Below are 22,162 nucleotides of genomic sequence, written 5' to 3'. Positions count from 1 at the left end.
AGTCCCAAGACTGAATGTTTGGGACAAGCTCAACTTGTTTGAAATGAAATTAAACTCCTGAGTAATGGATTTCTTCACAAATAACTTATGCTGCTTCATGTGTACGGAGAAATAGCTGGTGATTGCTATCTTAACAGCTTTTGTTTGTATCTCACATTTGACATTACCATGTCTGGAAACTGTAACCCAACCAGAGGACAGCTGAGATTCTGTTCCTCTTCTGTATTACCTTTGGTTACCTCAGATTACTTATCTGGGAAAAAATAACTCCCTTTCTCATAATCCTATGACATATTCTTTCAGAATATCCCCTTATTAAAGTATATATAAACAAATAATGCAGTTATACACACATACACACATGTAGATCATTCTTAAAACATGAACATATTCTCAAAATGTTTAAAAATTATATAGAAATCAATATGAAGAATAGCAAAAGTTTTCTTTTTATGTACTCCCAATGATATCCTCTCAATTAGAGGGGAAAAAACAATTAATGATTTGTTACCTTTCTAGAACATTTTCAGTCCATTTACATATATTATCTGTATGAACAATTTTAGAAGATTTTGGAAACAGAAACAGTACCCTGTTCTACATGTTTTTGACAGTTTGTTTTCATTATTTTGTCCAAGAGGTCTTCTAATGTGAGGATACATATAGGTCTCCTCTGTTCTTTTAATGCTACATGGGCTCTGTAGTATAAATGGAGGGTTATTTGTTTTATTCTTCCTCTTCTGATGGGCATTTAGACTGTGATAACTGAGCAGAATTACAAGTAATGCTACAATGTTTACCCTTGCACATACCACTTCAAGCATACAGATGAACTATTTTCTAGGATGAATAGCTAAAGTCCCCTCCACTTTTGAACACATCCAAATTCTTACTTATCTAAACCATTAACTGCTTCCTCTTTTGCCCCAATGATTGCTTATATTTCTGATTCAGAAAGGCAGAGAATGATGCCTATCAGCTCCCAGAAATTTAACTATCAACCTCAGAATCAAATTCACATTCCCCTTAAAGTATCCCATGCCTGTACAATAATTCACTTTCAAGTAATTCTGTGTCATTAACCCAGAACTCCTGTGCACTCAGTTTTCAGTGCTCTGCTAACCACAACCTCCCTGTAAGCATAATTCTTGATAGTTCTGTAAGTCTGATTAAGGAAGGCATAACTCCTTTGGAAGCCTAGGCAAGAACGGCTTATGCAAAGTCCTCATCAGGTTTCAAAAAGGACACTTCCTCCCATCACATACACACACAAAAATATGGAGACAGACATGGAACCAAATATTGAAGGCAGCTGGTGCAGAGAACTTGAAGCTAAACTTTTTTTTTTTCCTTCATCCAATTTTCTTAATTATCTGTCATAACAACACTGAACTTTTTGCTTAAGCTATCCTTGGCGAAATTTTCTGCTTGTTCCTGTTTGAAGTCAATGTGGCAGGAGATACAGAAATAGCCAAGTTAGGTTGCTGAATTTGAAAGGTGGCTCCTAGAGTGGGACTCTGCACCCAGAGCTGCTTTATCAAGGAAACTGACCAACACACTTAGTTCTCCACGTCTCTCTGCCTGTGATCAGCATAAGCTGGAGGCCAAGGCAGAGAGTGAAGGTGGTGAAGGAAACTGTAAGGCATGTAGGATCTCTAAAAATATGTGGGTTTTTTTCAACTGAGGACCATCATGGTTTAGCATTTGATGGTATTTGATGTGCTGCATGGCTGCCTAAGGGCTTCCCAGGTGGTGCTGTTGGTAAAGAATCCACCTATCAATGGCAATTCACTCTAGTATTCTTGCCTGGAGAATCCCATGGACAGAGAAGCGTGGCAGGCTACAGTTCATAGGGTCGCAAGGAGTGGGACATGACTGAGCAGGCATACGCACGCGCACACAAACACACAACTGCCTACAGGCTCTGCTGCTCCTTACGGCGTTATTGTTGTCTAGTCTCTCAGTTGTGTTGGACTCTTTGAGACCCCATGAATTTCAGTAGGCCAGGTTTCCCAGTCCTTCACTATCTCCCGGAAAGAAAGTGAAGTTGCTCAGTCATGTCCGACTCTGCGATTCCACGGACTGTAGCCTACCAGGTTCCTCCATCCATGGGATTTTCTAGGCAAGAGTATTAGGGTGGGTTGCCATTTCTTTCTCCAGGGGATCTTCCCAATCCAGGGATTGAACCTGGGTCTCCTGCATTGCAGAGAGACGCTTTACCGTCTAAGCCACCAGGGAAACCTATCTCCCAGAGTTTGCTCAAACTCAGGTCCATTGAATCGATGATGCCATCCAATCATCTCGTCCCGTCACCCGCTTCTCCTCTCGCCTTGAATCTTTTCTAGGGTCTTTTCTAATGAGTCAATTATTCGCATCAGGTGGCCAAAGTATTGGAGCTTCAGTATCAGTCCTTCCAATGAATATTGAGGGTTGATTACCTTTAGGATTGCTGGTTTGATCTCCTTGCTGTCCAAGGGACTCACAAGAGCCTTCTCCAACACCACAGTTCAAAAGCATCAATTCTTCGGTGCTCAGCCTTCTCTAATGGTCCAACTCTCACATCCATACATGACTACTGGAAAACCATAGCTTCGACTATATGGACCTTTGTTGGCAAAGTGATATCTCTGCTTTTTAACACACTGTCTAGCCTTGTCATAGCTTTTCTTCCTAGGAGCATCTTTTAATTTCATGGCTTCAGTCACCATCCACAGTGATTTTGGAGCCCAAGAAAATAAAGTCTGTCACTGTTTCCATTGTTTTCCCATCTATTTGCCATGAAGTGATGGGACCAGATGCTATGATGTTCATTTTTTGAATTTTAAGTTTTAAGCCAGCTTTTTCCACTCTCCTCTTTCACCTTCATCAAGAGGCTCTTTAGTTCCTCTTCACTTCTGCCATAAAGGTGGTGTTATCTGTATATCTGAGGTTATTCTCCCAGCAATTTTGATTCCAGCTTGAGCTTCATCCAGCCCAGCATTTCGGGCTGGGTTGACTCCAAGTCTAGTCAGCTTCAGTCACTACTACACAGATCTCCTCTACATCCAAGATGTTGGCTCGGAGAACCCACAATGTATAATGCTTCCATGAGCTCTCACTAAATATGTATCTAAGAAACAAAACTGAAACATTCTGAGTCATGTGTGAAAATTCTATATCCTTACAAGTACATAGGGTGATGGAAGTAGGAAAGAGGCAGAATTTAATAGCCCAAACACTTACCTTTGATAAGATTTATAATGGTTTAAGTGTAATCCCACTATATTGGAGAAAATGGCACAAAAACCTTTCCATCAAGCAGAAAGCACTTTTTTATTTTAGTAGAAAATGATAAATGCCACTATTTAAAATGCCCTGGGATTATTTGAGTTTCTGATAGAGTGCCTTCTAAATTCAATTAGTTTAATTTGGAAATTGGAGGATGTATGAAATAGCATTCTGATTTTGTCTAATGGAAATGGCAAAAAAAAAAAAACAGGAACCCCAAAACTCAAATGCATATGCTTATATGCATATATGCACACATGTACACACACATAAATACACAGCATATTTTATCATGCCCACCTGGCCAGTTCAGATCTTCGGATACAAATACATTCAAGAAAAAGTCAATGGCAAAAAAAAAAAAAAAAAAAACAGTCGCCATTGAGGAGAATCGAAGTAAAAAGAGATTTACAGAAAGGACAAGTAGAGAGATACAGGAGACTCCTCACTGCCCAAGAGAGTATACATTTTCAGAACAGTTGAAAAGGCTTCAAAGGAGTATTTAGAGGAGTACAATTTATCAGTTTTTCCACAGTGACTGTCTCTGTAGAACTTCCCTGGAACATTCCTCAGCTCTATATGATAAACCAGCCTCCCCACGCAATAATGTTCCACTCACCAAATATAATATAGCTTGCACAAGACCATTTCCAGTGGTACCACAGAGGTGTGCTTTGGCATAAAAGGGCGTAGTTGCTGTCTCGAATGCAGCCCATTTAATGAGGCTTTATAACGGGAAAGGGCAGCATCCAGTGATTATTCCTCCTGCTCTTTCCTGCTCACACCTCCAGTCTTGGGTCTAAACTGTGCCTGTTCACAGAACCAGGAGGTTAAAAAAATATATACCTCAGGTAAAGCCATTTCAGGCAGATGAAACCCCCTGAAAGAGACAAAGAGTCCTCCTATGAATTCTAAAGCCTTATCTCTGCATTGTGCCAGCCTCGAATGATTGAGTCCAGGGAAAAGAGTAATTCTTTGTTCAATGCTTCAAAAGATAGGAGAAGCAGGTGAGGAAGGAGACAAGGTGGGAGCGGAAAGGAGAGGAAGGGATACTCTTTGTATAAAGCAAGCAGCTTATCAGTCCAAGCATCAGTCTTTAGTTTTCTGAACACCATTCCTATATGCTCAAAATGTGCAAGGTATAATGAGGGCATGAAAGAGGATAAGTCAGAGTTTGTGGTTTAGAAAATTTTACTGTTGCCAAGGAAACAAGATTCACATATATTAAAATATTAGGGATGAGGACACTGGTTTTCTATTTATTCATCCCCAATCTCACCCCACCCAACAAAGATTTGTGATTACTTATTAATACAAAAATATACACAAAAAGAAAATTATCAAATAATTGAGGAAGGAAAGCCAAAGGGAAGCTACTAGTATAAACATAATAAAACCAAGGTTAATATTAAAGAAATGCACAATATGCTGTCCAGGCTACAGGTAATTTACATATTTGGATTAAAGTTTTGAAAGCCTCAAGACCAGGCAGTAAGTCACACAGGACACTATATACAGAGCCAACATTGTGTTAAGAATGACAGGGCAACTGTTACCAAACCTCGATGCCCAGTGATATAACCTGGGAAGGTTTTCAGAAGTTCAGTAATGAACCAGAATTTCTAGAAAAGGCAGAGAGGGAGAGAATGCTGCATTTTTAAAACCTCCCTGAAGTAATTATGATGCCATCAGCCCTCAGACTAGAAACCCCTGCTGTAGGGATTTTAGAAAGAAAAACAGAAAACAAACCTCCAAAAACTCAGATTGTAAGAATTATGGAGGACGGAGAACTCAAGCTGAGCCTCTAAGTTAGGATGAAGTTTGAAGAAGTAGAGATAAATGCAAGTCACAGAGGTGGGAGGGAGCCTCATGTGAGGGAGGGGACAGCATCACCCCGGTCACTCTGGAGTAGGTGTCAGGGGTCCTAGGACCCTATTGATTCCTTAATTCATTCAGTTTTACTCAAATTACAAAGAAAATAAAGAGGCCATCTACACAACAAATAAAGGATAAAACTGAGATAGAGATGAGTGAAAATGTATATATTAACATTACTTATCTATTGCTGTGTACAGAGAAGGCAATGGCACCCCACTCCAGTACTCTTGCCTGGAAAATCCCATGGATGGAGGAGCCTGGTAGGCTGCAGTCCATGGGGTCACTCAGAGTCGGACATGACTGAGTGCCTTCACTTTTACTTTTCACTTTCATGCATTGGAGAAGGAAATGGCAACCCACTCCAGTGTTCTTGCCTGGAGAATCCCAGGGACAGCGGAGCCTGGGGGGCTGCCGTCTATGGGGTCACACAGAGTCGGACACGACTGAAGCGACTTAGCATTGCTGTGTAACAAATTGAGCAGCTTAAAAACATTTATTATCTCACAGCTTCCACGACTCAGGAATCTGACAACAACCTATCTGGGACCTTGTTCAGGTCTCATCTGAGCCTTAGAGTCGTCTTGTGAGCTCATGTGGCCGTTGGCAGAATTCATTTTTTTATATCTGTAGAACTTATGATAACTTGCTTTTCTAAGCTCAGCAGGAAAACATAAGCTTCAAATTTCTAATCTCCAGACTTGCTCTAAGGGACTTGTCTGATTAGGTCAGGCTCACCAAAGAAAATCTCTTTTTATTAACTCAAAGTAAACTGATTAGGGACTTTAATTACATTTGCAAAAATCCACCTTTGCCATATCATGTAACCTAATCATGAGAGTGATTAGGCTTTGCCCACACAAAGCGGAGGGGAGGATTATTCAAGGGAATGGCTTCTTATGGCCTATCACAGAATTCTGTCTACCACAAGCTTCAAAGATAAGAGGATGGAAAATTGCAAATATGTAGGATATAAGCCACAGACTACTTGCAATTAAACATTTAAGTTTGATTCTAAGCTTCCTAGAGGTTGAAGTGTAAAGGAGACAGGTATAGAAGCATAGTCTCCAATCAGTTTTGCGGAAATGTTGCCATGTTCTTATGCCCTGGGGAGTGTTATCTGGCCAGGACCCTATGGAATAACTCTCCTCCAGGGCATTTTTCAGGCATCCTTTGACCTCTGATAGAGCTGATCAAATTCTCCACTTTCCTTTAGGATGCTTCCGATTGGTTCTGAGCATCCAGCACTGAACTGAGTCAACCTGTGTTCCATACACACTCTAAAATAAACCTGTGGCTGCAACTAAACCACTCCTTTTTCTTCCATCTACTAGTATATTATTTCTTTTTATGACCCCATTCAACTCCACTACATCCTATTCAGTTCCAAGTACCTGTCTCCCTTTATTGAGTGGCTTCTGCCTTCATTCACAGTCAGCACTGTCTTTGTAGTCATTCCTGGTGACTCACATCTGGTCTCCTACCATCTGACTATCTGGTCCATGCCAATGACCACTTTTAACCTCTTGCATCTTTCAGTTTCCATAGTTTACTAATTGTGATCTAAAAAGTCCATAGATGGAAGCGGACTTGGAATCCTCCAGCTCACCTTCCTTTCCAATAAAAACCATCCATCCCATCACGGTCTAGCACCTCTAGAGACAAGAAACTATTTTTTACTGTCCCAGTTTCTGTTTGTGAATTTCCAAATGACCAAAATTTCTGCCTAACATTTAGGCCACACTTGCTTCTCTTTAACTTCTACCCTTAAGCAGTAGTGGAAGTTAAGTAGTATTCTCTTGAGTAAATTCAAACATCACATAATCTCCACATATTATTGGTGGGAATATAAATTGGTACAATAGCCTTGGAAAACTATTGAGCAGTGTCTCCTAGATTCCCTGTGATGCAATAATTACACACACAAACACACTTAACAGATACTAAAATGTGTGTGTTTGCTCACTGAGGTATATGTACTAGAATATTCATAGCGGCACTATTTGTCATGGTTTCAAACTAGAAACTATTCAAATTCCCATGAACGGTAGAAACAATATATCATGATATAGTCACACAGTGGAATACTATAAAACAATGAGCATGAAAACTCTATGACTAACCACAGCAATGTGGCTGAATCACAAAAATACAATTTGAACGAAAGAAAATTATACATACTGTGGGATTCTATTTATATAAAGTGTAAAAACAGACAAAATTAATCTATGTTACTGGAAGCCCTCACACTGATTACCTGAGGGATGTGACTAGAAGGGAACTTGAGAAGGGTGTTAGTGAAGTGTGGGTGATATTTTTGGTCTAAGAACTGGTAATACAGGTTGTGGTAGTGGTGTTGTTCAGTCACTAAGTCATGTCCAACTCCTTACGACCCCATAAGCTGAAGCACACCAGGCTTCCCTGTACTTCACTATCTCCCAGAGTTTGCTCAAACTCTTGTCCATTGAGTCAGTGAGGCCATCCAATCATTTCATCCTTTTCGCCCCCTTTTCCTCATGCCCTCAATCTTTCCCAGCATCAGGCTCTTTTCCAATGAATCAGCTCTTCGCATCAGGTGACCAAAGTATTGGAGCTTCAGCATCAGTCCTTCCAACAAATATTTAGAGCTGATTTCCTTTAGGATTGACTGGCTTGATCTCCTTGCAGTCCTAGAGACTCTCAAGAGTGTTTTCCAGCATCACAATTCAAAGGCATCAATTCTTTGGCACTCAGTCTTTTATGGTCCAACTCTCATATCTGTACATGACTACTGGAAAGACCATAGCTTTGAATTTAGGGACTTTGTCAGCTAAGTGATGTCTCTGCTTTTTAATATGCTGTCTAGGTTGGTCATAGCTTACTTCCAAGGAGCAAGCGTCTTTCAATTTCATGGCTGAAGTCACCATCTTGATTTTGGAACCCAGGAAAATAAAGTCTGTCACTGTTTCCCCATCTATTTGCCATGAAGTGATGAGACTGGATGTCACGATCTTGGTTTTTTGAATGTTGAGTTTTAAGCCCACTTTTTTCATTGTCTTCTTTAACCCTCATTAAGAAGCTCTTTAGTTCCTCTTCACTTTCAGCCATTAGAGTGGTATCATCTACATATCTGAAGTTGTTGATATTTCTCCCAGCAATCTTTATTCCAGCTATGAGTCATCTACCAGCATTTCACATGATACATTCTGCATAGAAGTTAAATAAGCAAGGTGACAATATACAGTCTTGATGTACTCCTTTCTCAATTTTGAACAACTCTGAGGTGTATTCACTTCATAAAAGTATGTCAAGCAGTATACTTTTAAAATCCTCTTCTTCTTCCAAATCACCTGAGTAAATCAAATTTCTTTAGCCATTTCTTTTACATATGGGTTATAGAATGTTCAAGATCCTGGTCACCAACTTATAAAACCTTTTAATTTGGCAAAGCTCTGATCATTCATTTGGAATTTAATCATATTTGTTGGTTTTAAACATTCTGTGAATGTCCCTATGAGATTAACTCCTTTCCTCCAATATGTTGTAAACTCCATCAGTTCAGTTCAGCGCAGTCACTCAGTCATGTCCGACTCCCTGCAACCCCATAAATCATAGCATGCCAGGCCTCCCTGTCCATCACCAACTCCCAGAGTTCACCCAGACTCACGTCTATCGAGTCAGTGATGGCATCCAGCCATCTCATCCTCTGTCGCCCCCTTCTCCTCCTGCCCTCAATCTTTCCCAGCATCAGGGTCTTTTCAAATGAGTCAGCTCTTCACATCAGGTGGCCAAAGTATTGGAGTTTCAGCTTCAACATAAGTCCTTCCAAAGAACACCCAGGACTGATCTCCTTCAGAATGGACTGGTTGGATCTCCTTGCAGTCCAAGGGATTCTCAAGAGTCTTCTCCAACACCACAGTTCAAAAGCATCAATTCTTCTGCACTTGGCTTTCTTTATAGTCCAACTCTCACATCCATACATGACTACTGGAAAAACCAGTAGTTTTTCTAGCCTTGACTAGACGGACCTTTGTTGACAAAGTAATGTCTCTGCTTTTTAATATGCTGTCTAGGTTGGTTATAACTTCCCTTCCAAGGAGTAAGTGTCTTTTAATTTCATGGCTGCAATCACCATCTGCAGTGATTTTGCAGCCCCAGAAAATACAGTCAGCCACTGTTTCCCCATCTATTTCTCATGAAGTGATGGGACCAGATGCCATGATCTTAGTTTCCTGAATGTTGAGCTTTAAGCCAACTTTTTCACTCTCCTCTTTCACTTTCATCAAGAGGCTCTTTAGTTCGTCTCCACTTTCTGCCATAAGGGTGGTATTATCTACATATCTGAGGTTATTGATATTTCTCCCAGCAATGTTGATTCTAGCTTGTGCTTCTTCCAGCCCAGCGTTTCTCATGATGTACTCTGCATATAAGTTAAACCCCATATAGACAGACATTTTTCCCTTTTGATTTTCTAGTAGCACATATATTCAAAAATCCCTTGCATGCTCAGAAAATACTCTTTTTCCCTCCTCTTCCTTAGCAAGTATGGATAAAATAGATCAAATTTACAACCTAAGTATTTTCTTCCCTTTTTCCCCCAATGAAATGTTTAATACTAACTTATCCAGTGAAGTCAATGATTGCTCTCTTCCTTCAAGCTCATCTAAGGATTGATCTTTGCCCTGATTTATGAGCCCTTTTCAGATGTTCCCACATGGTGAGGTGGGAACAATCACTAGGCAGACCCCTATAAAACACGGATTCAGTACTTACTTATTTCTCTTATCATCAACCGTAAATTGACCTTATGTCTGAACCCCTTCCTTATAGTTTTTTCTTCTCAAGGAAAAAACATTGGATGATGATAAAGAAGCATTCTTATTCATGTAAAGTTAGTGGCTCCTCCTTCTTGCTGGGCTAAGTAGAAGGTGAGATAAATGAGCCCTAGAACACAAACCACATATCTGATGGAAAGGAAGACTCCTGGGTTCTCAATAATGGAATGGCAACAATGCTTTTGATGTCAATAAGGATTCTGGCTGGTAACTTATCTTCCCAGAGAAAATACTGCCAAGGAAATCTGCAGACATTTACATAGTGAACATTGGATTTCTCTCTGATCACACACTCATTTGCACACTTGGCACCTGGCATGGTTGGTTGCTGCATGAGGTTTGCACAACTTTTTGTTCCCACTTGCAGTTTTTTCCAAAAAGAATATTTATGAGCATCAGTCACTTTCCTGGACAAATGGTAAAAAGAGTGGCCAGTTTCCTAGCCACATTCATATTCCTGTCACCCAGCTGCCTTTATAACCAATGGTTCCATCTATAGAAGAACAGCTTGCCTTGGCCCAGGTTTAACTGATTGTTTGACAGATATATAGATGATACACACAGAGAGAGACAGCAGAGACAGAGAGAAAGAGGAGACAGAGATGAGAGAGATGACAAAGATGGCAGAGAGAGAGAGAAACAACGAGAGATAGACAGCTAGATAAGGAAAAGAGAAAGAACGAACTTATAAATCTGGAAAGATTCCTACCAAGCCCGTTGAGGAGCTATCTCTAGAAAATTGCAGACACATGTCAGTTCTTTTTAAAGAACATACAAAACAGAGAAGGAAAATCTAAGAAGGCTACTCATGCAGAAACTATTTAATCAAAGAGTAAAGACAATTATAACATCTGTTAATCTTCTTTGGAGGTTATAATTAAATGCTCTGGAGAAACACCCTTTCAAGAGTGATCCTTCAACATCTGTTGTGAAGGCCCACAGCACTATGCAGTGAGAAAATCACTTCAGCACTTTGGAAAAACCAGGCTTCTCGAGATCTCAGAGGCTGCAAGGGTCTTTGTGCTTGCAGCCCAGACCTGCCCCTGCTGTCCTGGGGGTGGGGAGGGGAGGGGCTTGCTCCCAAGTGCTGCGCTGGATTATCTGGACTAGGAGTCAGATGCAAGTCACTGTATGTTAAGGAATAATAGGTTCATGGCATCAGAAATGGCCTTATGACTATCTGATGATCCCCACCTTTCACTTTGCAGATGGGGCCACTTGATCCCATGTCCTACAGCTGGCTGTGGGACAATCTTACCAGCAGGGTTGTTCAAGTCTCCATCTAGATTTCACCATGCTGCTTGCTCTTTTGGTTTCTCCCTTGCTTTGGCTTAGAACTTGGATGTGTTCTCTGTTTAATAGGATCAGCATTATAATGAGGCCCTGGGACATCTGAAGTTTATGGAGAGGTAGAAAACTGAAATGATTCCCTTCTCCATTGCCCGGTCCATCACCAGTGAGAAACAATGGCCACTATTGCTTCTCTACTCGGCTTTCTGGGGAGTAGGTGAGAAAGAGGAGGTAAATTAAGATAAGGAAGGAGAAAAACAAAAAGAATGAAAAAAGAGGGAGAGATGGGAAGAGAGATGATTAAGAGAGACAAGAATGGAGTAATAAGGTGGGGTAAAGAGAGAGAGGGGGAAAGAGGGAGAGAGGGGCAGGAACAGCTAGGAAAGATGGTCCAGGGACGTAGGAAAAGCACATCAAATTAAGATCCGACCAAAAGGAGCTGAGCACACTTTATATCCATCCAACCTCATAACCTGAGTCTGCTGCTGTTGCTGCTGCTAAGTCGCTTCAGTCGTGTCTGACTCTGTGCAACCCCATAGATGACAGCCCACCAGGCTCCCCCATCCCTGGGATTCTCCAGGCAAGAACACTGGAGTGGGCTGCCATTTCCTTCTCCAATGCATGAAAGTGAAAAGTGAAAGTGAAGTCGCTCAATCGTGTCCGACCCTCAGCAACCCCATGGACTGCAGCCTACCAGGCTCCTCCGTCCATGGGATTTTCCAGGCAAGAGTACTGGAGTGGGGTGCCATTGCCTTCTCCAAAACCTGACTCTACTGTACTTCAAATAAGCAGTTCTACCCATACAAAAGTCCACAGGGTTTGAGTTCTGCCAACCAAAATGCAGAAATGATAAAGCCAAGGGCATCACATAAACAGACACATAAAGGTATTGAGCAATGAAAAATCTGGCCAAATAATGAGAACATAACACATGTATTCATGGCCCAGCAGGCATAGAGGTGGACAGGCTCCTCGGTAGCTCCTGGGGGCTGCAGGTACTGGTAGGTGCCAAATGCCGAGTAAATGGAGTTCTTGACATTTGATGTTGAGATGAAATGACAAGTCCTTATGACCAGACACGTGGTGCATCACATCAGCCTCTCATTTCCCTGAAACCAGTGAAGTCGCTCAGTCGTGTCTGACTCTGCAATCCCATGGATTGTAGCCTACCAGGCTCCTCCATCCATGGAATTTTCCAGGCAAGAGTACTGGAATGGGTTGCCATTACCTTCTCCAGGGGATCTTCCCAACCCAGGGATTGAACCCAGGTCTTCAGCATTGCAGGCAGACGCTTTACTGTCTGAGCTACCAGGGAAGCCCTTCCCTTCAACTATCACCTGCTTATAAGGGCCCATAATGTCTTCAGTGATAAGGAGCCAATAACAATGTTAACAGTCACCACATACTATGAGTCTAGTTTTGTGCGGGAGCTGGACATACTTTATCTCATTTAATCCTTACAGTGATAAGGAGGTAATATAATCCAAATATCTGGGTCAAAGTCTAACTGTGCAATTGTGAACAAATTAACCTTTTGGGACCTTGGTCTTCTCATCTATGAAATAGAATTAATAGGAATCTCTATCTCAGAGGGTTATTTTGAGGATTAAATGAGACAATATAAATATAAAGCATAACAGGGCTAGACATACTGCAAGCACTTAATCATTGTTGATGTTACTACATCTTATGGACAAGGAAACTGAGCTCAAGGAAATTAAATAGTTCTCTCAAAGTTGACAGACATCAGGTCAGAGGCTGGAACCCTCTAGGTTTCAATCCCTAGGTATCTAGGGATTAAAGCCACATGGGCCTGAGCTTTAACTACTTGTTTTGTTTCTCTATTAATGGACTCCAAAGAATCCTGATCTTTCTAGTGTATAAGGCAACCTCTCAGGGAAAGGGTATCCAGAAAGTTGCCAGCCCAAGTTGGAAAACGTAAAAGGGCACATTACTCAGCTCAAGACATCTTTCTCTTCCCACTCCCTTGTCTTCAACAATAAAGGAAGAAAAGAAATCCTGTCCATCCTCTTCTTCATTTACTTTCATATCTATAGAGCCCCCATTGATGAATGCAGTGAATATTGATACTTACACTACTGAAATTAAACGGGCACTCACTCACTCATTGAAAGTTGGGTAAAAAGAAATGTCTTGCCTTTGTTCTCTGTGTCCACAGGAATGTTAAATGTCATCAGTTGAGTTATAAAAAGGTATGTTTTCAAAAGTATAAGAATGGAGAGGAGAAAGCACTAAAGTCTGAAAATTTGCTTGTATCTGCCCATGCACGAAATATCTGTTGGGCATCTACCATTTATCAGCCACTGCTTTTGATGCTCAGGCTACAATATTAGATGTGATAGACACAGGTTCTGCCTCCATGGAACAAGAAACGGTATGGGGAGACCTTCTGAATCCAATAGCTGACCATGTGTTTAATTCCTCTGGTGACACATGCTTGCAAAGCGAGGACCTGAAGCTCTCCAGATCTATAACAGATGGGGAAAACTTTCCTGAGGAAAGGCCATCTAGGCTGAGCAGGAACTGTCTCAGTGAGGCTGGGGAGGGAGAGGCAGCCTTCCTCAGAAAGAGGTATTTTGGTGAGTAGGAAGAGAAGAGCTCTGTGCTAACCCAACAAATGACTCTAGACAAGTCAGCTCAAGTCCCCACAGCTCTTTCCTTCACTGCAACATGGCAATGTGAGAACTTAATAATGCTCTCCAGCATTCATGATTTCTCTAGATTCTCTTTCCCTGTGTCTGAATCAAGGATACCTACAGAGTGGGAAGATTCTAGTCCGGGTGCAGGAAACAGAAAACCCGTTTTGTTGAGAGTGGGCTCACTCAGATATAGGAAATATATAAACTAGACACATTCCTAGGACAGGAAAAACATCGTTTTTTCCCTCCATACTCAGCAGCTAATATCAGTTTCCCCAAAAGGCTCAGGGACCAGTGCTCCAACTCCAAAAGACTGGTCGTACATATTTTATGACTTGGCATCCGAAGTCCTGGTTTGATAGATGAGCTATATAAATGATCTGAATGCTCCAATTTTCTCTAACAATGGAAGAGTTAAGACTTCTATTTTCTCCAGACTGGAAGAAATACAAGGCATTTTAAAAAATTACCTTGGTAGTTTTACTGCTGTTAATCAGGTGTCCTAAAAACAATGGTTTCTTTCATGGTACCTGTTGCAACTGGTCTGTATGAGAAGTTTTATTCAGTTTAATAAGGCCCTCTACTGGCAATCTCCAAAAACACAGTCTCTTTCAAATTATTTTAAGTAAACTATTTTAACTAGTACTCCCAATAATAAAGCATCTCACATTCCTGATTGTGCAAATCCGGGCTGAAAAGAATGAGAAGAAAATGAGAAAGGGAAGAAATAAATGTCATTTTAAGTGGGCCATTCATTTAGCTATTCATAAAATAACATTACATGAAGTATCATTTGCTTTCCTCTGATAAAGTTATTCTATATATCAAAGGTACTCAGAAACAAAGGCTCTTTCTTGCACTGAAATGTATTAATATTCATGCAACCATAAAACTAAATTATGAATGTTATTTACAAACTACAATAAACCAGATTATTTCAGTCTATTTATTCACATATGAGTAACTGACTATAATTAGAACAAAAAAAAAAATGCTGAAGGCAGGCCTTTTAAACTGATTCTGATATGACACAAATAATAATTAACTTCTCCTGCTTGACAACTAACCAAAAAGAAAAGAAAAGAGTATATGGTGACTTAAGAACTTATCCATAGAATAATGTTTTAAAATTAAGTTATCTTTGGCACATTCATCAAAAGGCTGTTGAAAAATTTAACTATGTATTCCTAGAAAACCAAGTTAGTGTTTTAAATGAGGCAATTATAACTTTAGAAAGAATGTTTTTAACAGAAAGGAAATTCAATAATTATTTGACTCAACAGTAAATACTATTTATAGTCATGATAAAAATAAGCACTGAATATACCTTTAACCAAAATTGTGATATAATTACACTGGAGAACAGGAGAGGAATTGGAAGTGTAACAAATATATATTGTAATCTATCATAATAGAAGGTAAACAATTTTATATTATAACTAGATATAAAAAGCATTATTTAAAAATATTATAGAAAAAACAGCTAAAAGAAAACCCTCTGAAAAGCAGGACTGAGGAATGGGGTTTGGAGGTCGCTCAGGACTGTTATATATATATATATATACACACACACACACACACATATACATATATATATACATATAAACACACACACACGTATCTTGTCATATATACAAGCACTGTTTATATATATATATATGTAAACATTTTAGAACATGCATGCTCAGTTGCTCAGTGGTGTCCACCTCAATTTTAGGACTACCATTTAATATATACCAAGTGACATATGTGAATATAGTTATTTATATAGACATTTTTGTACTATTTGGTTTTCTAAATTATGAACATGTATTACTTTGATTTTTTTTTAAAAAAGTTTCTAAGAACAGGTCAGCCCTGGCAATGGAACCCACTTAGGATATATCTTTTGGATTGGCCTGGATCAGGGGTCTATGTTTCCATATTCAGTTTGTCAAATGAAGCAAGGACCCTTCTTGGAATAGTTTGTCAGACACACATCTTGACAGTAATACTCGTTCCCGTGTTTTAGAAATAACAGTTTTTCTTTCAACATTATAATATGTATCTATCATATTATTATCCAAGCTTAAGTTCCAAAATGGGTTTGAGACTTTCTTCTTGAACTCAGTCCATTGGTTTCTTATAGTGCATCCAAATTCTACTCAAAGGAATCACTAATCCAGAAAGTTTATTTCTAAAAGGAGAGATCTGATTTCTTGCCCTGAAAATACCAGATTAATTTATGTAACTACTGGGAAGTACCTTGTGTAATGGAGGCTTCCAAAAGGACAGGACACACTTCATTAGACAAGTATGTATTCAGGCATAGTAACTGCTGTGGGTAATGTTCTTATGTATCTGAGAGATTTATTATTTCATCTTTTAAAAAAAGCACAGTTGGGAATCTAAAATTCCAAAGGCATTAAACTTTGTAGAATTAGAGAACTAGAGAAAAATAAGGCTATAAGGTATCTTGCGTGTAACTGGTTCCATGACTTGCCAGTGTTCAACCTCAACCATTCTGGCTATTTAAACAAAATACTACCACTTCCCCTGGTAAACTTTTCAGAGACCAGCTGAATGGCCAAAGATCAATTCCAATTTTTTTTTTAACCTAACTCCCCTGAATCATACTCTTGACCAAGCTGAACCCAGCCTACCAACGTCTCCACCAAGAATGCAAATAATCTTGATGTTGAGCCATAAACTTGGGCCAGCCTGCAAGGGGATTCATGCCTGAGATTAAAGGAAAAACAAAAATACCAAAGGACTGGGCATGGGCTTTGACCCTTCTGCAAAGCTAGAGAATGTGAATCATCCCTTCAGCCAGCTGGCACCTAGAGGTGTTCATCTGATGTGTAGCTCTCCAGTACAATCAGTGTATGGAAAGACAAGAAAAATCAAAGTTCCACCAGTGGTAAAGCTCACAAGGAAGATTGCCTTCCATATGTCTGGAGAGTCTTACTGTGAAAGGTCAAGAGTATGGGGTCAGGGTTCAGGTCCTGTCTCTGCCTCTTTTACTGCCCATGTGACCTTTGCACATTACCTCACCTCTTTGGATCTAAGTATCTTTACCTAGAAAATGAGCAAAATGATCATAATGAGATAGCACTTGTGAAGAGTTTAGAAATGTGGTACTGACTATGCGGAAGAAAGTTTAAATCTTCTCTTAGAGTACCTATCAAATACGCATTCATACACTTTTATTTTTCATCATCTCTTGGGAACTCACTCAGTGCCAGGTGCTTAGTTAGGTATGAGATTACAAATCTGGCCACAACCTGGAGGATAAACTAGGTGGATGGGGAGGTGCCACAGGCAAGAGTATAAAGGTATTGAGGTGCTAGAGAACATACAAGCCCAGCACGTGTAGGTAACAGAAAGCACCTCCGGGTAGGTAACACAGGAATTCCAAACCGAATCATCTGAGGAACTTTTTAACTATGCCTCAATCTGAATCCCACCTTAGAGATGCTGATTCATTAAGTCTAGGGTGGAACATGAGCACTGGTCAGGCCAATAGTGATCACAACAGTCAATCCTAAAGAAAACCAATTCTGAGTATTCGCTGGAAGGACTGATGCTGAAGCTGAAGCTCCAATACTTAAGCCACCTGATGTAAAGAGCCCACTTACTGGAAAAGACTCTGGTGATGGGAAAGACAGAAGGCAAAACGAGAAGGTAGTGGCAGAGGATGAGATGGTTAGATAGCATCACTGACTCAGTGGACATGAATTTGAGCAAACTCCAGGAGACACTGAAGGACGGGGAAGCCTGGTGTGCTTCCAGTCCATAGAGTTGCAAAGAGTGGACACAACTTATCGACTGAACAACAATACTTGTATGAGGTAGGCACTCTCATTGGCCACATTTTAAAGACAAAAAGCGAAAGAGAAAACTCAAGTGAATTAACCAAGATCATAAAGCTGGCCAGTGATGAAAGGAGGACTTGAGCTGGGCAGTCTGGTTCCAGAACCCAAATCCTGAATGGCTCTACCATGCTGTTCTTCAACCCCTGACAGAAGACACAGATGAATTGTCGGGTCAGGAATCTCCAGGACAGACACAGAGTACATGGGAGGGAGTGGAGAGAAACGAGGCTGGGGAGGTTGGAGACAATCACTTCAGGAATAGCCCTGTGTGCACGCTTGGGAGTCCAGTATTGGGGGCCTTCATTCATTGAAGATGCATGTCAAGCCACACAGCACACTTACATATTTTTGTCAGCCATGTGTAGAGGCATGCCTGTTTGGTTTAGGAAAAGGGATACTTAAGATTAGCAATTCAGTCCTTCACTTCTTTACTATTATATATTTAACCACCACTCTGTAACAGTGCTGTGGATATAGAAGTACTGAACCATAGCCCTGGCTTTTGATGGAAAGATGTATTTAACTGTGTGGCAAAGAGCTTCAGATCCCACAGCAAAAATCAGCACAGGATACCATGAGGGTCCAAAGAAGAAAATCATCATTTCAACTTGAAGAATCCATGGAGGCATCCAATAGGCAGAAGTGTCAGGGGCAAGGAAGGCTCCGGAGAAAAGAGGAACACAGGGCATTAGTGGAATCAAGTTGAGTGTTAGCATCAGAGGTCCAGGCTGCAGTGAGAAAATGAGGCTGGGAGAGAGGAGAAAGACAGATAAGGGTGTGGTCAATAAAACAAATTTGAGAGATGTAAGTAAAGCAGAAGCACAAAATATCCGAGCTGAAAACCAGCTTTGGTCTCTCAACCTGCACCTGATGCAAACTGCCTTATGTACGATTCCACCACCTGAAATGTCTCACTTAACTTTAGGTCAGCAACTGTCAAGTAATCACAAAGTGCTCTTCGGTTCTCTAGCCAAACTAATGAGGAACAGAGTTGTTAAGAAACATACCCAGAGCAAAAGACAAAACAGGAATGTTCTCTCTTTACCAGACCACCTTCATCTATACACCTTCACTCAACCAGCTCCTGCAAGAAGGCTAGTAACCACACATGGGTCCTATTTCTTCTACATCCTGGAAGAACTGAAATGTGAAATGCATGCCAGGATGAGCATGGTTTTCTGGTTGGAGCTCTGCCAGTGTCTTGCTAGGTGACTCTGGACCAATCACTTCCCCTCCTCATGCCTCAGGTTTTCTTCTACAAATGATAAGCTTTGACTAATGGTTTGGAAACTATTTTAGTAGCACATCCCCTTTTTTAAGTAAAAATTCACAGAAAGCATTGAGTTTTAATACATAAAACATATCCAGTACTAACTAGTAGATACAGGATGGATAAACAACAGGGTTCTACTGTCTAAGTGCAGGGAATTATATTCAATATCCTGTGATAAACCAGACTTCCCTGGTAGTTCATTGGTTAAAACTCTGTGCTTCCAAAGCAGGGAGTGGGGGTTCAAGCCCTGGATATGGAACTAGGATCCCACATGCTGTTTAACACAGTCAAAAAAAAAAAAGAAAAATTATGTGTGTGTGTGTGTGTGTGTATATGTGTGTGTGTATATATATATATATATAACTGAGTCACTTTGCTATATAGCAGAAATTAACATTATAAATCAAATACACTTCAATAAAATTAAAAAAAAAAAAAAAAACATGTCCAAGAGAGTGTGCTCTGATGGTAAAAATTGGAGCTGACAAACATGCACGAGGAGGCTTCCCATATCAGAATTCCACTGAAAACTGTAGGATATTTTAGGAGCTTTTGGGCACTGACTTTTTCAATTCTGAGACCAGAGAAAAAGGGAAAGGCTGTCACTGCTCTTGTGGGCTGGTGACAGAGCTGCTGAACTGAGGACCAGCCAGGTCTCCTGGATCAAGTCATGGGGCTCACGTGCAGGAGGTAACAGGCTAACAGCCACTTGCCAATCCATGTGGCAGGGCTGTCAGGACTGGATGGCAGGCATCGGCCAGAATGTGCTACTGATTACAAGCAGCTGAACCGCAGGCGCTCAGGTGCAAGCCCTGCATCTGGAAGCATGCAGCCGAAAGACAAATCCACGTGGCTCTGATGCAGTGCTTCCAGGCAGCGCCTGGCAGCCGTAATGAGAGGGAGCTCTGGTCCAGGCTGGCGGTACACAGAGCCCACCCTTCCAATTCCCCAAAGAATGTGTTCAGAGAGTTTGAAAGAGTTGGAAGAAAGTGAAAGCAAGGATGTGGGTCTCCCATCCCCACAGAGCTGAGTGTCAAAGTTTGACTTTTTCAGTAGCACCTTCATTCAGGTTCCCATCTCTGAGGGCAAGTCAGAACAGCGAACATTTCTCCAGATACCTAAAGGGAAGAAATCCAGATAGAAATGGTTTCCATTGCAAAACATTTGTCTAGAGGTTCATATTCCCTCAGAATGAATGAGTTTGTGCGTGTTTGGAAGGAGGGTGTAATCAAGAAGAGAAGTAGACATTGAACACACACACATTAAAATCTATAAACCACAGAAAGAATCAGAGAATAAAAACAAGAGTGTGTTTTCCTTTCCAACACAAACAGTTAATTAAAAATCAGTCTTTACAGTTTTCTACTAAAATTCCTAGGTCAAGCTAATAGTTTTCTGTATGGTTGGTTGCTTCTCATTAAAAAAAAAAAAATTCCAACCTCCCTGCAGAGGCAAATGAGTATCAGGAACTCAGTATCTTGTTATCAGCTACGTGCAAGTTCTCTGCACCTACCCCATCAACTTCAGTGCACTGTAATTACTACTTGAAACAAATGCATTCTTGTTGCGGCAGCGAGAGAGCCCAGAGAAATACAAACACCTCATCATCTCACTTTAAAAGCAAAGCAAGCCATATAAATACGAAAAACTGTTACAAGAGTTTTAAAACAATTCCAACAGTCTTACTTGTCGTCAGCTCTGCAGTCAACACATCTCACAGCCCTGGAGACAAACACAGGAACTGCAACTCTCTCCAGTTAAACATTTCCTCCCGAGTTGATCCTCTGTTTATTTGTGAAGCCTGAAAAGGCTGGGCGCAGAGAACACGCCAGTTTTCCTGAACAGCCAAAGCAGCAGCAAAAGTTGCTACCGCGAATTCAGAGCAAGTTTGCCGAGAGTCGGCTGCTCCCCCGGCTGCGGCTCCGTGGTTGCTCTGAGCTTGTAAATACAAGCTCCGTGGACAAAGTCCCACATGACATCACTGGCAGCTGCTTATTGTTGAGTCTTTATTAACTGACTGTCAAAAAGAAAGGAGGGGGTGGGGAGCAAGAGTATCTTTTCTGCAACAAAATCGGCATCTCGGAGCGGATTCCGGTGATGCAAGCGTAAATAATTCCATTGATTCAAATTTTCAGGAGCCTGGTTTCCCTCAGGTCAGATCCTTTCTTCTGAGAAAGGCAGAGAATCACCTCCTCCGACTGACGCTGGCTAAGCTGAAGCCATGAGGGAGCCAGTGGGCCCCTGACAAGTTGTTACCCACCTGTTTCCAGTCAGCTTCAGAGTTTGATGATTCATGAGTAAATGAATATTAGTTACGTCTTATATTGCCTAACTGTGTAACAACAACATAATGATTACTTATATCTTATATTGCCTAACAACTTTTACTGTGACATATATACGTATGTATATATGCATATATGCATATATATATATACACCTCCTTGAGTGATACGTGTGTGTGTGTACCTGGCTGACTTTTTTTTCCTAGATGGCTTGTCCTAGCAAAGATGAAACTCTTCAGGTGTACTATAAAGTTTTTCAACTTGGGGGTAGGGCTCCCTGAAATGTACCCCAAATTATGTATGTGCAAATCAGAGCATTCTATTCTGAGAAAGGCTTCTTCAGATTCCTAATCACCTTCCTACACCACTCTCATCACACCAAAAATCAAATCAAAAAATCATCTCTGCCAAGTATCTCTAATTATCTCAAGAAGTACTATAAGCCCCACCCACTTCCAATTTGCAAGATAAAAATGGGTGCCTCCCCTGCTATTTGCTCTCTCAAGGAATCTCCCTTCTTCTGTGAACTGATTCTTACTGGTGGTTTCTATGGTTTTTCTCCCCCAACCCCAACCTGAGAAATCCACAAACCCTATATCACATCCCTGCCATGAAGCTGGGACACCCTAGCCCACTGTTTTCCTTCCTTCCTCTGAACTGCTTATAATGATGCTGACTATTTATATTTATTTGCTGCTTTTTATATACTGATATATTTTTAGCTTGTTTTTTTGCCATCTGTGTTTCTGTCTCCCCAAGTCACTTTGAAAGGTCTTTGAGGGCAGCCATTGTGTTATTTGTTTATACCCATACCTCCTGCCATCATGAATCTTAAGCAGAAATG

General features: G+C 40.7%; 1 protein-coding gene across 4 annotated transcripts in view; it reads right to left on the bottom strand.

The window, feature by feature from the left end:
- Positions 1-20,968, bottom strand: part of NCKAP5 (NCK associated protein 5) — a 1,102,414-nt gene extending 1,081,446 nt beyond the window's left edge. For all 4 annotated transcript variants that reach the window (XM_024980953.2, XM_010802114.4, XM_015475847.3 and 1 more), the window contains exon 1: positions 20,720-20,968. The gene's annotated coding sequence lies outside the window, so the exon portion shown is untranslated. The remainder of the gene's footprint in view (positions 1-20,719) is intronic.
- Between the last annotated feature and the right edge of the window lie 1,194 nt (positions 20,969-22,162).

The sequence above is a fragment of the Bos taurus genome, chromosome 2, assembly GCF_002263795.3.
Source record: "Bos taurus isolate L1 Dominette 01449 registration number 42190680 breed Hereford chromosome 2, ARS-UCD2.0, whole genome shotgun sequence".
NCBI lineage: Eukaryota > Metazoa > Chordata > Mammalia > Artiodactyla > Bovidae > Bos > Bos taurus.
Note: the sequence above shows the minus strand (reverse complement) of the source record. Positions and strands in the feature narration are given on the sequence as shown.